This window comes from Rhinolophus sinicus, chromosome 14 (genome assembly GCF_057876585.1).
Source record: "Rhinolophus sinicus isolate RSI-liver-muscle chromosome 14, RSI-T2T, whole genome shotgun sequence".
NCBI lineage: Eukaryota > Metazoa > Chordata > Mammalia > Chiroptera > Rhinolophidae > Rhinolophus > Rhinolophus sinicus.
The window spans coordinates 140610240-140626092 of record NC_142514.1 but is presented as its reverse complement, the minus strand read 5'-3'; the positions used below and the strand labels follow the sequence as shown (position 1 = coordinate 140626092).

Sequence of the window (15853 nt, the reverse complement as noted above, 5' to 3'; positions counted from 1 at the left end):
AGTTGCATCTTGTCTTTCCATTCTCCTAACAGTGTGTTTCAATGAACAAAATTTCTTCATTTTAATGAAATCCAATTGATCAATATTTTTCACTTATGGATCATGTTTCTGGTATTGTATCTATACACTTTTTGCCTAACTCAAGGTTACAAAGATTTTGTTTCTTTGTTTGGTGTGCATTCCTTCCAATTTTGGGTTCACATTTTATGTATGGTTTTCTATCTTGTCTTTTTTTCCAAAACATTTTTTAAAAATTTCAAATCTATGGAAACCGTGAACACCCACATACTCATACCCTTCTCCTAGGGAGCATCAATTATTAACATTTTGCCACATTTGCTTCATCTCCCTGGATACTCCCACCCCATTCCCCACCCCTCTCCCTGCCAGAAACATTTGACAATAAGTTGTCAAATGTTTTAACACTGACTTTTTGCAAAGTCTAAGCAAGTTGTCCTGGAAATGTTCTTTAAAAAGCAGCCACAGCAGCACGTGTCATTTTCTATGGTGACAACGGCAACGCTTGCCCAATGTGGAGGGCTTGGAAAAAACAGAGGAGAGAAGACTAAAACTGCCTCCTCCCTTTATTCCTAGTCCATGATCCCAGGGAGGCCACTTGCTTGGGAGGTGGGTGGAGAAAACACACAGGGCTCAGATGCAGAGACCTGATTCCCACTGCAGTCCCCAGTCCTGCGACCACTTCCTAGAGAAGAGTCCTTATCTGGGAGGCCTGAATCTTCCTAGGTGACCTTGAGCCAGTTCTGCCTTCTCTGGGCTTAGCTGGTAATAGCAGATAATGTGTGGTAACATTTCTGTTGTGAAAGGGCTTGGCAGCCCTCCCTCCAACACCCCACCCCCAGTGTGTCTTCTTCTTTAACCCTTTCCCTCTTGCTGGATACTCAGGATCCCAGCTGCTTTTGCCTGGAATGCCAGCCCCCTCCTCAACCAACCCCACATCCTTCAAGGCCCAGCTAGGGATACCTCCCCTGAAACCTCCCCCCACATCATCCCATCCATAGAGTCATCCTTGCCTTTCCCTCTTGTCTTGAAGCAAATCATTCACCTGTTGCGGGCCGGGCCTGTGCTGGAGGCAGCTACAAACTCCTATCTCCCTCAATGCTCATGACAATGCTCGAGGGAGGTTATCATGGCCATTTCACAGATTAGGAAACATCCTCAGCATACTGTGCAAGGTCAATCACCCTGAATTAGGGCAGAGCCAGGCCTGCTCGGGCCACTGTCTCTGCCTATAGAGACACAGAAACCCTTGTCTGCAACCCCAGCAGGCTGTGCACATAGAGGTCAGGCCTGTGTCTGATGTACCTGGGTATCCCTCATCTCCATGAGTCTAAATCTGCCTCTTACTTCAGAGTCCAGCCAGCTGCAGCATTGCATCTTGCAGGAAGCCTTCCCTGATTCCCACTGAGGGTGATGTTTTTTTTCTAGACACCCCCTACCCTGGAATCAGTGGCCTGATTCTTTTGCCTCTCCCATCCCCACTCAGAATCCCCTCTCCAAGTGTCCATGGTCCTGCACACTGGTGCTTAATCAGCATCATTAAATACATTTTTAATGTTTCATTGTAACTTATTTACATTATCTCTTTCTAACATTTATTGATTTTCTCTTACCTCCTTTTATAATATTGCGTGTGTTTCCTATCAACGCATTTTCAAAAATTTAGGACAGAACAAAAATCACCCCAAATTGTCCACAGATTACTATATTAACATTTTGGTAGATTATTTTTTAGTGTGATTTCTGTAGATATATTTTTATAGAGCTGCGATCACACTGTGTAAACAATTCTGAAGCCTGTTTTTAAAAAAATCTAACATTACACCAAGGATATTTTCTGCGTCATTAAAAATTACATGGGTCACACCCACTAGGATCGCAAGACAGATAATAACAAATGCGTCAAGAATGCGGAGAAATGTGAACGTTTGTACACTGCTGGTGGAAATGTGAAATGGCACTGTCCCTTTGGAAAACAGTCTGGCAGTTTCTCAAATAATTAAGAATAGAGCTATCATATGATCCAGAAATTTCATTCCTAGGTGTATATATATTCAAGAGAAATGAAAACACATATCCACACAAAAACTTGTACATGACTGTTACTAGCAACATTATTTATAATAGCCCCAAAATGGAAACAACCTAAATGTCCATCAACTTAATGCATGGAAAAATAAAACGTGATATATCCAGGCAATGGAATGTTATTCAGCCATAGAAAGGAATGAAGTACTGATACATGCTACAACATGGATGAAACTTGAAAACATCCTAACTGAAAATGGTCAGACACAGAGGCCACATATGATTCCATTTTCATCAAATGTCCAGAATAGGCAAATCTATAGAGACAGAAAGTAAATTTGTGGGCTGGGTTGGGGGAAGAGGAGGTTTGGGAGCAAATGAGGAATGAGTGCTAATGGGTTTTATTGGGGGTGATGAAAATGTCCCAAAATTGACTATGGTGATGGTTGCAAAACTTTGTGAATATACTAGAAACCATTGAATTGTACATTTTAAGTGGGTAAATTGTATGTTATGTAAATTATGTAGCAATAAAGTGTTATAATTAAACACAAAAGAATGCTGTGTAGCATTTTTAATGTCTCTAGACATTATTTCTTTGCACAGCTGCATCATCATTTATTTAGATTTCTATTGTTGGATCTTTATGTTTTCTATTCATTCCTTTGTTTCAAAACATTTCAAACACACTAAAAAATTGAATTGAAAAGTGTAATGAACCCCTGTACCCATCATTCCCTTCAATTATCAACACAATTTTTGCTTTTACAGACATGAATTAGCTGAACATTCTTGTGCATAAATAAATCTTTGTTCACATTCCAAACTGTTTCCTTCCATTTATACTGAACTTAATTCAGTTCACACCACTTCTTCAAACCCTCACAACGTGCTCCCACACACCAGAGGGATGTGATGGGTCAGACCCCATCATGCTCTTTGGGTTATCCCAGTCTGGTGGGGAGGTAGATACTGGATTGTGACCAGTAGGGACAGGGGCTGTGTAACTGGAAAGTGCCCTCCTCCTATTATCCCGGAAGGGCACCTCCATCCAGGAATCACTGGAATCGCTCCTTTCAGGGAGCCAATTTCCCAAACCTCCGCCCGGCCCTGTCTTTCTTCCTTTCTGTCACATGGGGGCGCCAGAGCCACAGTCTTTCACATCCTCCTCTGGAAGCTCTCCCACCAACAACATGGGTGAGTGGCTGCAGTGGGCTCTCTGGCCCTTTTCCTGGTGACCCTGGCCTGGTGATGGTCCTCTCTTGGCCTTAGGAGCCTCACGGAAAATAAAGGAGGTGAATGCAGTGAGCTTCTGGACCCACCACTGCTATAATCTGGTTTCCCACCTTGAGCCAGCTCTCATCAGCAGTGTATCCTGGACTCATCCCCAGCACCTGCTTCTAGGTAGGCCAGGGGCTCCATCTGAATGTCCTTCTGCTCTGGGTCCCAGGAGAGACTAATGCACAGCAAGGCAACTTTCCAAGTTTTACAGAGGCCCACAGCAGGCAGCTCAGTACCTGAGGAGCAACTCAGGCAGCAAACTTGCTGGCAGCACACGTCTGGTGGGTTAGGGGTCTGCCTACTGATGCCTCACAGCTGCCCACGCTTGGAGCCACCCAGGTGTGGGCAGTGTCGGGGATACCCCAGCTCCAGGAGGAAGGTTAGTGCTGTGGGTGGAGGAAGGGACCAGGGACTTCCAAAGGCCCGGCCTAACTGATATCCAGCCCAGTCCACCAGAGATTTGGTCCCCAGTGGGCATGGTCTGCAAAGAACAATGAGGACTGATGTTTCTGGCATAGCTGAAGGCTGAGTCAAGGGACAGAGTGTTTGCCTTCCTGACAGAGCTTCTCCTGAGTTGAGGTGTCTCCAGTCTGGGCCATTGCAAGGGGCAATGAGCCAGGCTCTGAGCGCTCTCTGGATGTCTGCCTCTCCTTGGGGTGCTCCTTCATCTATGACTCCAACACCACCTTCCTGGCCTTGCCCTTGCTTGTCCCTGGCCCTCCCCAGATGTGTCCTCTTAGTGAGCTGGCTACACCCAGCCTGGCCAAAGCCACTCCCCAGATGGCCAAGCAGTTCAGTCACCAGGGGAAGGAAGGGCCAGCTCACACATCCTGAGCACCTACGGTGTGTCGGGCTGGCCCTGGGCAAGCTATTTTGTATGTGTTATCGCATTTCTTTCTCACAGCAGCAGCCTCATGAGGCAGCTATGAATGTGTTCATTTCACAGAGGAGGAAGTCAACGCTCGCTCGGCCCAGCAATGTGAGGATTCAAGCCCAGGCTGGTCTGACTCATGCCCGTGTCTCCTTCCTTCCCACCTGCTTTCTGCACACGCTCTGAATCACTGTACACAACTCCTCCCTCACCGAGTCATCCTCGCTGCTGCTCTATTCATGCACTCGCCAGTGCCCACCCAGTTGCACACACACTCCACGCTCATGGGCACCAAGGTGGGTGCACCTGCACAGCAGCCCTGACTGCCACTTATTAGTCATGTGACCTTGAGCAAGTCACTTAACTGCTGTGAGCCTCAATTTTCTCACCTCATTCGAGTTGTTATGAGAATTAAAGGAGATATTGTAATATTGTTAGTACCTTGCCTGGCCATAGTGCTCAATAAATGTTAGCTAGTTTTTAAAATTGTAGCTACTTTCATTATTGTACACATGCATCTTTGTACATTCTCTACACATGTAAGAAGCCATACGCAGTATACACAGGGCCACAAGGATCGCCGTGGATACCTACACACTCATGCAGGAATCCACAGTGAAACAGTCACCTGCTATAGCATGTGCCGAGGTTTGTGTGCCAAGGTGGGCAAGGATGCAGAATACCTGTGGATCAGAGGACAGGGAGCCAGGTCTGGGGGTCCACCCAGGCTGGTTGGGAAATAAGATTCATGATCAACGTGTGGTCTGCAGACCAATCTAGGACCTTGTTAGAACCTTAAAGCATCTTCCACACTCTACCCCAGACCTTCTGAATCCGAATCTGCATTTAATAAGATCCTCACAGCACCGAGGCAGAGAGGAGGGGAGTGGGCAGAGCTACTATCCCTGAGTGGGAGGGGCTGGCCCTGGGCCTGCCTCCATTCTCCAGCCTACTCTCAGAGCTGGCTGCTCTACCTCCTGGTTCCTCCGTGCTTGGGAGTGGTGCTAAGGAGTGAGGTTATCCAACTCAGACTTGGAAGGACAGGCTGGCCCCCTCAACCCTGTTAGAGAAGAATATAAATAGCAAGGACACTCCCTGGTCCTTCCGAGGCCTCTGACAGGCTGAGGCCGAGGAGCCACATCAGGGCTCAAACAACTAGTAGGGGGTACCTGCCCTTCAATCCCCCTCCTGAAAGGTGTCCATACTCATTTATGACTCTCCCACCCAGCGTCATGGCAGGGGCACTGCCAAAAGTCCAGCTGGCCTCTCCTGCCTTGAGTGAGGTGTGGGTTCAATCCCTTGGAGCCTTAGGAGCCTGAAGCCTGGGCCCGTGCCCCCTCCCTACCCCTGTTGGGGCTAATTTTAGGGCTGCCTTGACAGCTGCCTCAGCCCAACCTGGGTCAGTTCCCAGTTGCTCAGTGCCGGAGTCAGTTGGGGTCAGTTGGAGAGTGGGCCAGGCCAGCCCCAGCTTGGACTGCAGCAGATGAAACTAGGATCCTTAACCCCCTGCCATCATCTTCCCTGGAGAGCCCCCATCAGTGCTGACCAGCAGGATGGGATGGGAACTGGTCCTGCTCTCAGTCTCTGCAGACAGACAAACCAAATCCCATGGAAACCTGAAGTCACAGAGACCAGGGAGCTCAGGACCCTGAAGATCCTCTAGTTCAGCAACTTGGAAAAGGGCAGAGGGGCCAAGGTGTCGGTCAGCGTCACAAACAAGTGATGACAGAGCTGGGGTTGGAGCCTCCGTCTCCTGGTGCCCAGCTGGGTTCCAGGGCTGGGTAGAAATGTAAAGGGGCCTAGCATTTAAAATAGCCCATGGAGGGAAGCCCTGGCATTAGTGCCTTCCTGCCTGAGGAGTGCAGAGAGGGGTCCCTTCTCAGGGTCTCTTCCTGATGCCAACCCAATATGTGCTTCTTGTACCCTCTTGCTGTGCCCAACTATGGAGGTTTCAGGAGCAGATGGCACCTAAGAGAGGACAGAGGAAGGATTTTAGCCTCTGAGGACAAAGGGATGAAGTCCTTGCTCTGGTCCTTGGTTTCCTCCCGGATGAAATGGTTGTGGACCTACTCACAGACTGGTTCGGAGGGATAGAGGAGATGAATGGAGGATGGAAAGAGTGCTGGGAACTTCAGAGTAAACTGTGCCCACAAGGCTGCCAGCTGGCTGAGAAACTAGGCTCCCTCCTGTGGGGAAACTAGAGTCTGAGTGGCTCCCACAGTCTTCGCCCCCACTACTTCCATCTTCACCCTGTCCCTCACCCCGTGATATTGCAAGAGGAAAGGAGAACAGGGCTTGAAGCTGACCTGGACAAAATGCAAACAGGAATCACGGAGGGATGCTGTGCTTCTCCTCCCTCCTCCCTGCAGCCTTTGCTCCTTCTGTTTCCTCTATTCCTGCCTCTTTCCGTGCTCTTCTCACTGCTGTCTCCTTCCAAATCCCCTCTACCTCCCTAGCTCCCCATTCCTTCTTCCCGACTCCTCTGAATTCCCTCACCCTGGAGCGCTGTGCCCTGAACCCTCATGGCTCTCCGGGCTTGTGCCTGCAAGCGGGCGTGTGGGTGAGCATGTGTGCACACGGGGCTTTGCTGCTCATGGCGGGCACTCAATAAATATTTAACGACCCGTCTTAAATCCTTTTTGAAACAAAACTATGTGTCTGTGAGTAAATAGATAAACATTGACTTACTCTCAAAACACACACATGCACCCTGAGAAAAGCCTTGTTTATTCATTCCCCCCTGGGTAACAAGTTGATTCCTACTGTGAACTCTCCGGATGACTGAAGGTGGAGGAGTCTAAGGATCAGGAAGGAGGGAGGCATCTCAGGTGGGGGGAACACCTGGAGCCACGGCTGGGAGCTGCAGGAATGCTCCGCAGTCAGTGGCACAGCAGTGTGAGAGGAGCTGGGGAGGTTGGCAGTGTCCACATAAAGAATCACCTCGCATACCAGGCCAAGGAGCTGACTGTATCCTTGAGGGTGATGGGGAGCTATGGGAGGGTTTTGAGCAGGAGAGTGACGAGGCTGGATTTGCTGCCAGTAGTAACCCTCTCTGGCTGCTGCTTGGAGTACAGATTGAAGGCAGAGAAAGCAGTGACAAGGAGCCCTCTGCTTTCAAGGTGCGGGAGAGAGACGATGAAGTATGAACGTAGGTGAAGCTGCTAAAGGTGAGAAGTGGACAATCCCCAGGATGTCACAGAGGGATGGTCAGGACTGAGTGAGGGGTAGGAGGAGGGCAGGGAGGGGCTGAGAGGAGGCTCCATGATCTCGAGTTCCTGGCCCAGGTAGTTGGAGGTGCCCTTGCTGAGGCTGAGAGAGGAGCAGGTTTTGGGGAGGGTGCAGAGTTCAGCTTTGGACATACTAGGGAGATGGTATAACTAGAGATGGAGAAGGCTAGACCGGTCAGAGGGCTGGGGCCAGGCAAGTCTGGACAGATCCTCTCTGAGTAACATTCTCTGGATGACTTTGAAATGTCCCAGGTACCCCCAGGGCAGTGCCTCAGGCCCCACCCACCCATGGTCTCCATGACAGACAGAACCTGGACTTGGGCTCCAGGTAAGGACAGGGAATAAGGGCAGCAAAAGCTCTGACCAGAATGGAGGGGAGGATCTGGGCTTAAGAATAAGAGACACCCCCAGGGCAGGGCAGAAATGGGTGGTGGAGAGGTATGGGGTGGAGTGGAAACCAGCCAAAAACGGGCTTGGCCAGTAGACCTTAGAGATCAGTCAGCCCAAGGCCATCATTGTACAGACAGGCAGAACGAGGCCTAGCAAGGGGTGGGGACAGGCCAGGTAACATGGTGGAGCAGACAGGTCATCAACCCCTTGCTTAGGGCTGTGTCCTGGGCTACACCGGCTGGGAGTGGTTAGCTCGGTGTGACTCTGAGACTGAGCTTCCCGGCCATGCTCAGGTGTGAGCTTGTCTGGTCCAGAGGGGTGCGCTGGGGTAGACAGGTGAGAGCCCAACCGCCACCAAGCAGCATACCTGAAATCACCATTCCAGCCCTGCGCTGTTACTTTCTTAGTCCCAAAACTCAGGCTGGGCTGCAATCAGAGGAGGGAGTCACCCACCCAACCTGGGAGCTCATAGCCCAGCACAGATCCGTGCTCCTCTCAGACGCTACACTATGGGAGGGCTGTGGCGTCACGTAGGGGGTTCCACACAAAGTGAGATGTGATAGGGGCGATTTCCTTCAACAAATGCTTATTCAGCACGTACTCAGTGCCAAGTTCTGTTCTAGGATCTCAAGACAGTGAACAGGATTTATTTTTTAACTAGAGATTGACAGTAAACAAATACATAATATGTCGAGCAGGGAAAAGTGAGATGAAGAAACACAGAACAGGGTAGGGGTCGGCAATTTCAATAGGGAGCATGGATGGAATGGCTGCTTGACAGAGAAAACACTGTTCATTTGCCTCACTGACTGGCTGATTTTGGCCAAGTCCTTACCCCCACTTCCCGCCTCAGTTTCCCACTGGGAGTTGAGTTGAGTCATCCCTGAGAGACCTACCTGGCCGGGTTATTAGAAGGGGCTGAGGGGAATGGCCAAGCAACGAACCACCTGGAAGACCAGCTTCTCCCATGAGGTCAGCCCCACTCACCTGCTCCTGCCTATGAAACCCCCACCTCCCACCCCACCAACTCAACTCCTTCTGACAGGGAACCCAGCAGGAGCTGAGGAGCCAGGGCCTGGGCAAGGCTCTAGATATAGCCTGGCAGGTGGAAGTGACCCACATGGGGGTGTCAGGATCCAGGAAACTGCCTGGGGTGGGGGTGTGTCAGAGCAGAAACATGGAGACTCAGTACTGCCTTGCCTTACCTGGGAGGGCTCTGACCTTCCCTAAGCAACACACCCCCTCCCTAGGGTCCTGCTCTCCAGGAGGCCCAAGTTGCAGCCAAGGAATTATGAGGGGCCCAAGAGCTTGCTAGTGCCTGTCCCCTCTGGGCCTCTCTCGTCATCCACATATGAGGGAGCAATGGGGCTAAATAACCCTCAATGTTCCTTCCAGTTCTAAGTTCCTGATCGGTTGAGTATGTTGCAGGCGGCCCAGGACCTCTCTGATGGTTCCTTGGAGGCTCAAGGCAGAGGTGAGTGGCAGATTCTGAAATGGGAGGTGGGGTGGGGAAAGAGTTACCAGGTTTAGCAAATACAAATTTGAATTTCAGATAAGCAACGAACAATTTTTTAGTATAAGCGTGTCCCAAATATTACTGTGGGGACAGAGTCCCAGAGAGCTGTTTCCAGGCTCTCGGCCTCATGTGGAAAGGTGCTGGCTCGGGTAGTAGATGGCCATCAGCTGTAATCAGATAGGCATCCGCTGTGGTTGGCCATTAGCTCTAACCAGTTAGCCATTAGCCACTAAATAACTGCTGTGGCTACACTAGGGGGTTGGTTGATTGGCAGAGATGCCAACGGCGGATTGCAACTAGCAAGTGCGGTTAGCAAGCAGATTGTGGATTGCGGGTGTGTTGATCCTACTTCCTGTGTCCCACCCAGCCCCCAGCGAGACTGGGGTGCAGGAAGACCTCTCAATGGGGTACTGGTGGATGTGAGTTTTTATGTCTTGACCAGCCACCATTGAGAATATAGTGGTATGACTCCCCTATCCATGGCTCCGTTGTTCCTTTTTGGCCTCACCATGTCCTGTGTTCTTGCGCAGGGAGCGGGAACTGAGACCCTGCATGACACCCTGTGTGACGGCACTGGACACACAGCAGTGATCAGGACAGACACAGCCCCCCAACTCCACGGCGCTCACAGGCTAGTGGGGAGACAGACATACAAACAATCATAAAACAGGGAGATAATTGCCCTTTCACAAGGACTGAGGAGCCCGTATGAGTGGAGGCTTCACACAGGTGGGGCCCGTGTTCTGTTTTATTCAGGTCCTACCACACAGCAAGCTTCAATCAACATTGGTGGAAGAAATGAAAGTGCTGAGGGGAGATGAAAAGGGGAGGACTTCGCAGGAGACCTTCCACATTGGAGTTGGAAGAAGGACCTTCCAGATGGAGGGAAGTGCACAGATGAAGCCCTGTCTTGTGCAGTGAGCAGTGGGGAGAGAGGTGTGGCTGGCATGGAGGAGAATCAGTGCAGACCAGGCTGAGAGGTCACCACACAAAGGGCCAGAACTGGGCAGCTGTCAGGTGCTGTGGATCCATGACCCGAGGAGGCTTCGTATCATGGGGTGCCAGTTCTCAGAGAGTGGCCTGTCCTGTGAGAGTCTACGTTTCTAGAGGACAGCGGATGGGTCTTCCTCGTCTCTCATGCCCTCTAGGACTGGGTTGAGAACCCAACACAGGAGATGGATTGATTGAGAGCTGAGGGATGGATGCAGCTGCTTGAGGCTGGCTCAGAGAACAAGTTACACTGCACTATTCTCTCCCCTTGGGCATCAGATGTTGCCGGGGCAATTTTAGTAGATGATCACAGTCACTCAGCAATATTAGGAAAGATGAGTGACTTTTTGCCCTACATGGAAGCCTTTGTGGCATTTAGCATGTTTGTCCAGGCCCCTTCACAGCCATGATCTGGGATAATGAAGTGACAGTGACAGGTGATGTCTTCCTACCTGTCACTGCACCCCACTGAATGAGCCAGGCTTCCTACAGACATCATTTCCAGTGCCAGATTTAAAAAGAAGAAACAGACTCAGGGAGTTTGGGTGCTAAGGGTTTAGGCTAAGCCAGGATTTTAACTCAGCTTTGCCCAATGTTGAAGCTCCAGCTCCTGTTACACTTAGCTGCCCTTGTTTTTTTTTTTAAAGTAGTCTCTGAGATGTTTGCTTATTTTTGGCACTCAGAAAGTCACTCCAGCTTTATGCCATTTTGATCTTTGCTATTTATGTTGCAGATGCCGTCAAAGCTGTTGCTTGTCTGTGAACTTCTGTAGTGGCCTTTGCCCAGAAGCAGTACACTACGGAAGGAGAGAAGGAAGCAGGATGGTAGGGATGAAGCTGGCTCATCCTGAGGTTTATTGGCACTTTCCCTGGGTGCCCCACCCTTCCTCCAGCCTGCAACCCTGCCCTGCCCTGAGTCATTCGGCTCCCCAGCACTCTTGGGACAGCGAGGCCAGTGCATACAGCAGTGTTCCTGCTCTGCAACCCAGCCTCACACCATCCTCCCACGCCTCACCCTGGAAGTACTTCATTCCCTCGGGGTATTCAATGACCACAATCTGGCCCTACTGCCAGGCAAGTTTCTTCCTGGGTGTGGGGTGTGCCATGTCTTCCCTGCTAGACTGTGAAGGCCTTGAGGACAGTGTGAACTCCCAAAAGGAATATATCTGCCAAGAACGATTCCTTGTGGTTAACTGTGCCCAAATTCATAACCAGAGTCTAGCAGCCGTTACTGACAGAGGCTTCTCGTGCACTCTGCATTTCAGGGAAAAGACACGGACTGAACTTCCAACCTCCCGCACTGGTCTTCTTTTAAGACCCCTTATAATGGAGTTTCTGGTATCATATTTTGACCAATGGACTAAGACCTGCCTGTTCCAATCAGAACTGTGCAGCTATATCCTCATTTGCAGCTATATTAACTAGTCAGAGCTGCTCCATAACAACCAGTCAGAACACACAATTTTCACCAATCATGACTGTGCAATTTGGACCAATCAGTTGTGCAAAATTTGATTCTTCATTTGTATAAAATGGATCGATCAGGAACCAAGGTGGGAAGTTTCTCTATAAAAGGTAGCCTCCCCTTTATCTTAATGGAGCACACTTTGGTTTCTACCAGAGGCTGCGTTTCCCAATTTGCAAACTGTTTACCTGAATAAAGTTTCTCCTTTTTCCACACATCAGATTGGCAATTTCTGTTGACAACAAGGACCTTGCATTCTGTAATTTGTGTGCTTGATAAGCACTTAATCACAGTCTTTGCAGAGAATCCCTGCCGTTTCCTGCTTCAACAGTGCTTGGCTGGAACCAAGTACTCGACCTCCACCCCTGCCAGCTGCTCAGAGCCAGCTCGCCACCATTTCCTCACAGTGCCCTCGAACTGTCCCAAGGTCCCGCTGTAGTTGCATCTCCTTAGCCACCCACCACGATAACCACAACTTCCTTGCAGGGCTTAGAACTACCCTAGGACTCAGAGGCCATAAATCTGGAGCTCTGTACCTCCTACACATAACTATCCATGTCTTACTACTTTGACCTTGATGATGTGGCTTTAAAGAACTTTGCCAAATATTTTCTTCATTAATCTCATGAAGAGAGGGAACATGCTGAGAAACAGGTGAAGCTGCAGAACTGATGAGGTGGCCAAGTCTTCCTTCAGGATATCAAGAAACCTGAGCATCATGACTGGGGAATGGGTTGCATGCAATGGAGTGTGTGTTACACTTGGAAAAAAGTGTGAATCAGTCAGTACTGGAGTTGCACTAACTGGCCACTGACAAAAATGACCCTCCTTTGTGTGACTTCATTAAGATTCATTACCTGAACGAGCAGGTGAAATTCATCAAAGGATTGGATTACCATGTAAGCAACTTGCACAAGATGGGGATTCCCAAGTCTGGCGTGGCAGATTATCTCTTTGACAAGTAAACCCTGGAAGACAGTGATGAGAGCTAAGCCTTATGCTGGCTTCCCATAGCCACTGTGGTGACTTACTTCCCTGGTCACCAAGGTAGTGCATAGATGTCGGGGTTACCTTTACCTTTTCTGTAAGTTGTACCAAAGCATTCACTTATGCTCATTCACTTATACTATTCCTTCAGATAAAATAATTTGGTACCCCTCCCCAATAAGCACCTGCTGTGTGCCAGGCCAGTGCTGGGTGCCAGGGTACAATTGGGGTTGATGGATCCTGAGACCTCCAGGTACACTCTGGCTGCCCCCTGCGTGTACCGCCCGGCCTCCTCATGGTCCTTCAACTAAAAGGCTAATGTCTAGTGCACCATGTACACTCCAGAAGCTCAGGCCACATCAACCCACGTCTTGGACCCCCCAGACCTCCCTGGCCTCTCCACTGGCTCCAGGATTCAGCCAGTCCTTTCTCTCTATTCAGTCTTCTCTATCCTAACGGACTTATGGCCTTGGTGGCAGGTGCCACTTCCCTGGAGTCTGTGGACTTCTCATCAGCTTCATCCAAGAACCTTGACGAGAGCCTGAGACCTTATACCAAGTACTATGCTAAGCACATGACATGAATTATCTCTTCCTCCAACAATCCTATAAAATAGACATTATTATTATCCTTATTTTACAGCTGTGGAAACTGAGGGTCATAAGTTTTAGGTAAATTAAGAAGTGGTGAAATTCAGGATTTGAATCTAGGGTTGTCTATTCCAAACCATTCCTCTTAACCTCTACACTGTCCTGCCCTGCGTTTGTATCTGAGAAAGGCCTCAGTCAAAGGCATCCATGATTTCTTCACGTACCAAATGGAGGAATGTTTGCTCAGTAAAAAAGGAAATGACCTCTTGTTAGTTAGTGGGCAGGAGCATCTGTGGATATTATGTTGGATTAAGGTATCCCACTGTTGACTTAGAACATAAACATCAGGTCCAAAACTCCACCCTATCGGCAGACAGGTGTCTCATCTAAAGTTCTTCCTGGTATAAGTCCCCTGGGGAAGATGCGTTGTCCAGGGCCTGAAAAGCAGAACTGCTGTGGGGTCCTAGGCTACGGAAGAGAGACCCCTACGCTCTGAATCTGGATTTTTAAAGGTATTTGTATCTACAGGTGTGCTCCCAAGTCAGGAAGTGGCAGGTCAGGAACTTGGAAACCAGGGTCTCAATCAGGCAAGGCCTTATTTTTCTCCCTGGGATCAATGAGCACCCGGAGAACAAGTGTCACCGGACACTGCAAACTGTTTCATAGGTCACACTCCACTCTGTTCATTTCCCTATTGTTATCTCTGTCTGAACGGCCTTGTGGCAGCCCTTGTGAGGATTTTAAAAGGATGCATTTTTTTAGATAACATTTTAAAATAAACTTTAAAAATAAACTCTGTAAAATAGTAGTTTTATATTTATAGAAAAGTTGCAAAGGTAGTACCTAGGATTCTTGTACACCCTCACCCAGTTTCCTCTGTCGTAACATCTTGTATTTGTCACAACTGAAGAACCAATATTGATACGTTATTATTAACTAACTGCAGTCCATACTTTATTTGGATTTCCTTAGCTTTTGCCTAATGCCCTTTTTCTGTCCCAGGGCACTGTATCACATTAATCAGCATGCCTCCCTACCCTCTTTCTGCTCTGGGACAATTGCTCAGACTTTTCTGTTTTTGATAACCTTGATAGTTTTGAGGGGTATGGGTCAGGTATTTTGTACACTAGCTCTCAATGTGGGTTTTTCTGATGTTTTTCTCATGATTAGATGGAATTTAGAAGTTCTTGGGAGTAAGACCACACAACTAACATGCCATTCTCATCACATCAGATCAAGGGTACCTACTATTCACTACTGTGAATGTTAACCTTGATCACATAGCTAAGGTTATGTTTGTCTGGTTTCTCCACTGCAAAGTGAGTAAGAGGATGCATTCTGTGTAGTATTAAGCCAGACCACTAAGATGGGAGGGGCAGCACCCCTGGAAGTCTGCATGGTGGTGATAATAGTAACCAACCAGTAGGAGAACCAGCAGCATGGAAGGTGGATCTCAGGGGGCAGCTCACTCTTAACTTTAATGGTTTGGGGCTCTACCAGCTTTAGCAGCTAGCAAGTCTCATTCATCTCAGTGTCTCCAATACCCACACAAGGCTGTCTGCTGAATGCATTGGACTTTTTTTTTTCCTTTTGCAGATGCATTTTTTACATTGAGGTGAAATTCACTTAACAAAATCAATCATCTTAAAATGCACAATACATTCAGTGGCATTTATACATTCACAGTGTTGTGCAACCACACCTTCCACTAATTGCAAAATGTTTCATCACCCCAAACGAAAACCCCATATCCATTAAGTAGCCACTCCCTATTCCCCTCTCCCTTCAGCCCCTCCCTGCACCTAAACTAGAATCATATAATATGCAACCTTTTGTGTCTGGCTTCCTTTACGTAGAATGAAGTTTTCAGGTTCATCTGCGTTGTAGCATGTGTCAGAACTTCATTCCTCTTTATAGTTGAATAATAGTCCATTGTATATATATATATACCACACTTTGTTTAACCATTTGTACATTGATGGACCTCTGGGTAGTTTCCACCTTTTGGCTATTGTGAATAGTGTTGCTATGAATATTTATGTATAAGTATTTATTTTAGTACCCATTTTTTTCTATTCTTTTTTGTGTATACCTGTGCATGACTGGATGGTTTAAAAATGTGGTATTTCTTCACAGGTTTTAGAAAGCTGATCAAACATTTGCTGGGGCTCTGATTAAAGGGATTTCTGTCTTGGGCCCAGCTCAGGTTATCATCTTATCAATAGGTTGGATAAAGACATGACCCACGTGTATCAAATTCACCCATGACAAGAAGCCAAGAGGGAGAGCTAAAAGTCATAATGCAAATATATAAAGAGGGTAAAGTATCAAGTGTTGTGTTAGGTTTCTTTAAGTGATTGTCCAAGCATAGCATGTAGAAGAACTGGTTTACCAACAATTATGCAAAAAGAAGCTCAGAGTTTGAGCTGACCACAAGCTCTACATGAGCCAAGGCAATGGCTACCAAATGAGCAAATGCAAATGTAGGCTG

General features: G+C 48.3%; 1 long non-coding RNA gene and 1 pseudogene across 2 annotated transcripts in view; both read left to right on the top strand.

Annotated features, from left to right (window-relative positions):
* LOC141572225 (uncharacterized) overlaps nt 1–12000 on the top strand; it is a 44266-nt gene extending 32266 nt beyond the window's left edge. The window contains exons 2-4 of one of the 2 annotated variants that reach the window (XR_012497491.2): nt 7678–7753; nt 9211–9289; nt 10088–12000. This is a non-coding gene — a long non-coding RNA (uncharacterized LOC141572225). The remainder of the gene's footprint in view (nt 1–7677; nt 7754–9210; nt 9290–10087) is intronic. The other variant, XR_012497492.2, reaches the window with a different exon arrangement.
* A 307-nt stretch (nt 12001–12307) lies between these two features.
* On the top strand, nt 12308–15256 carry LOC148755834 (ferritin heavy chain pseudogene; annotated as a pseudogene).
* Nucleotides 15257–15853: the final 597 nt, after the last annotated feature.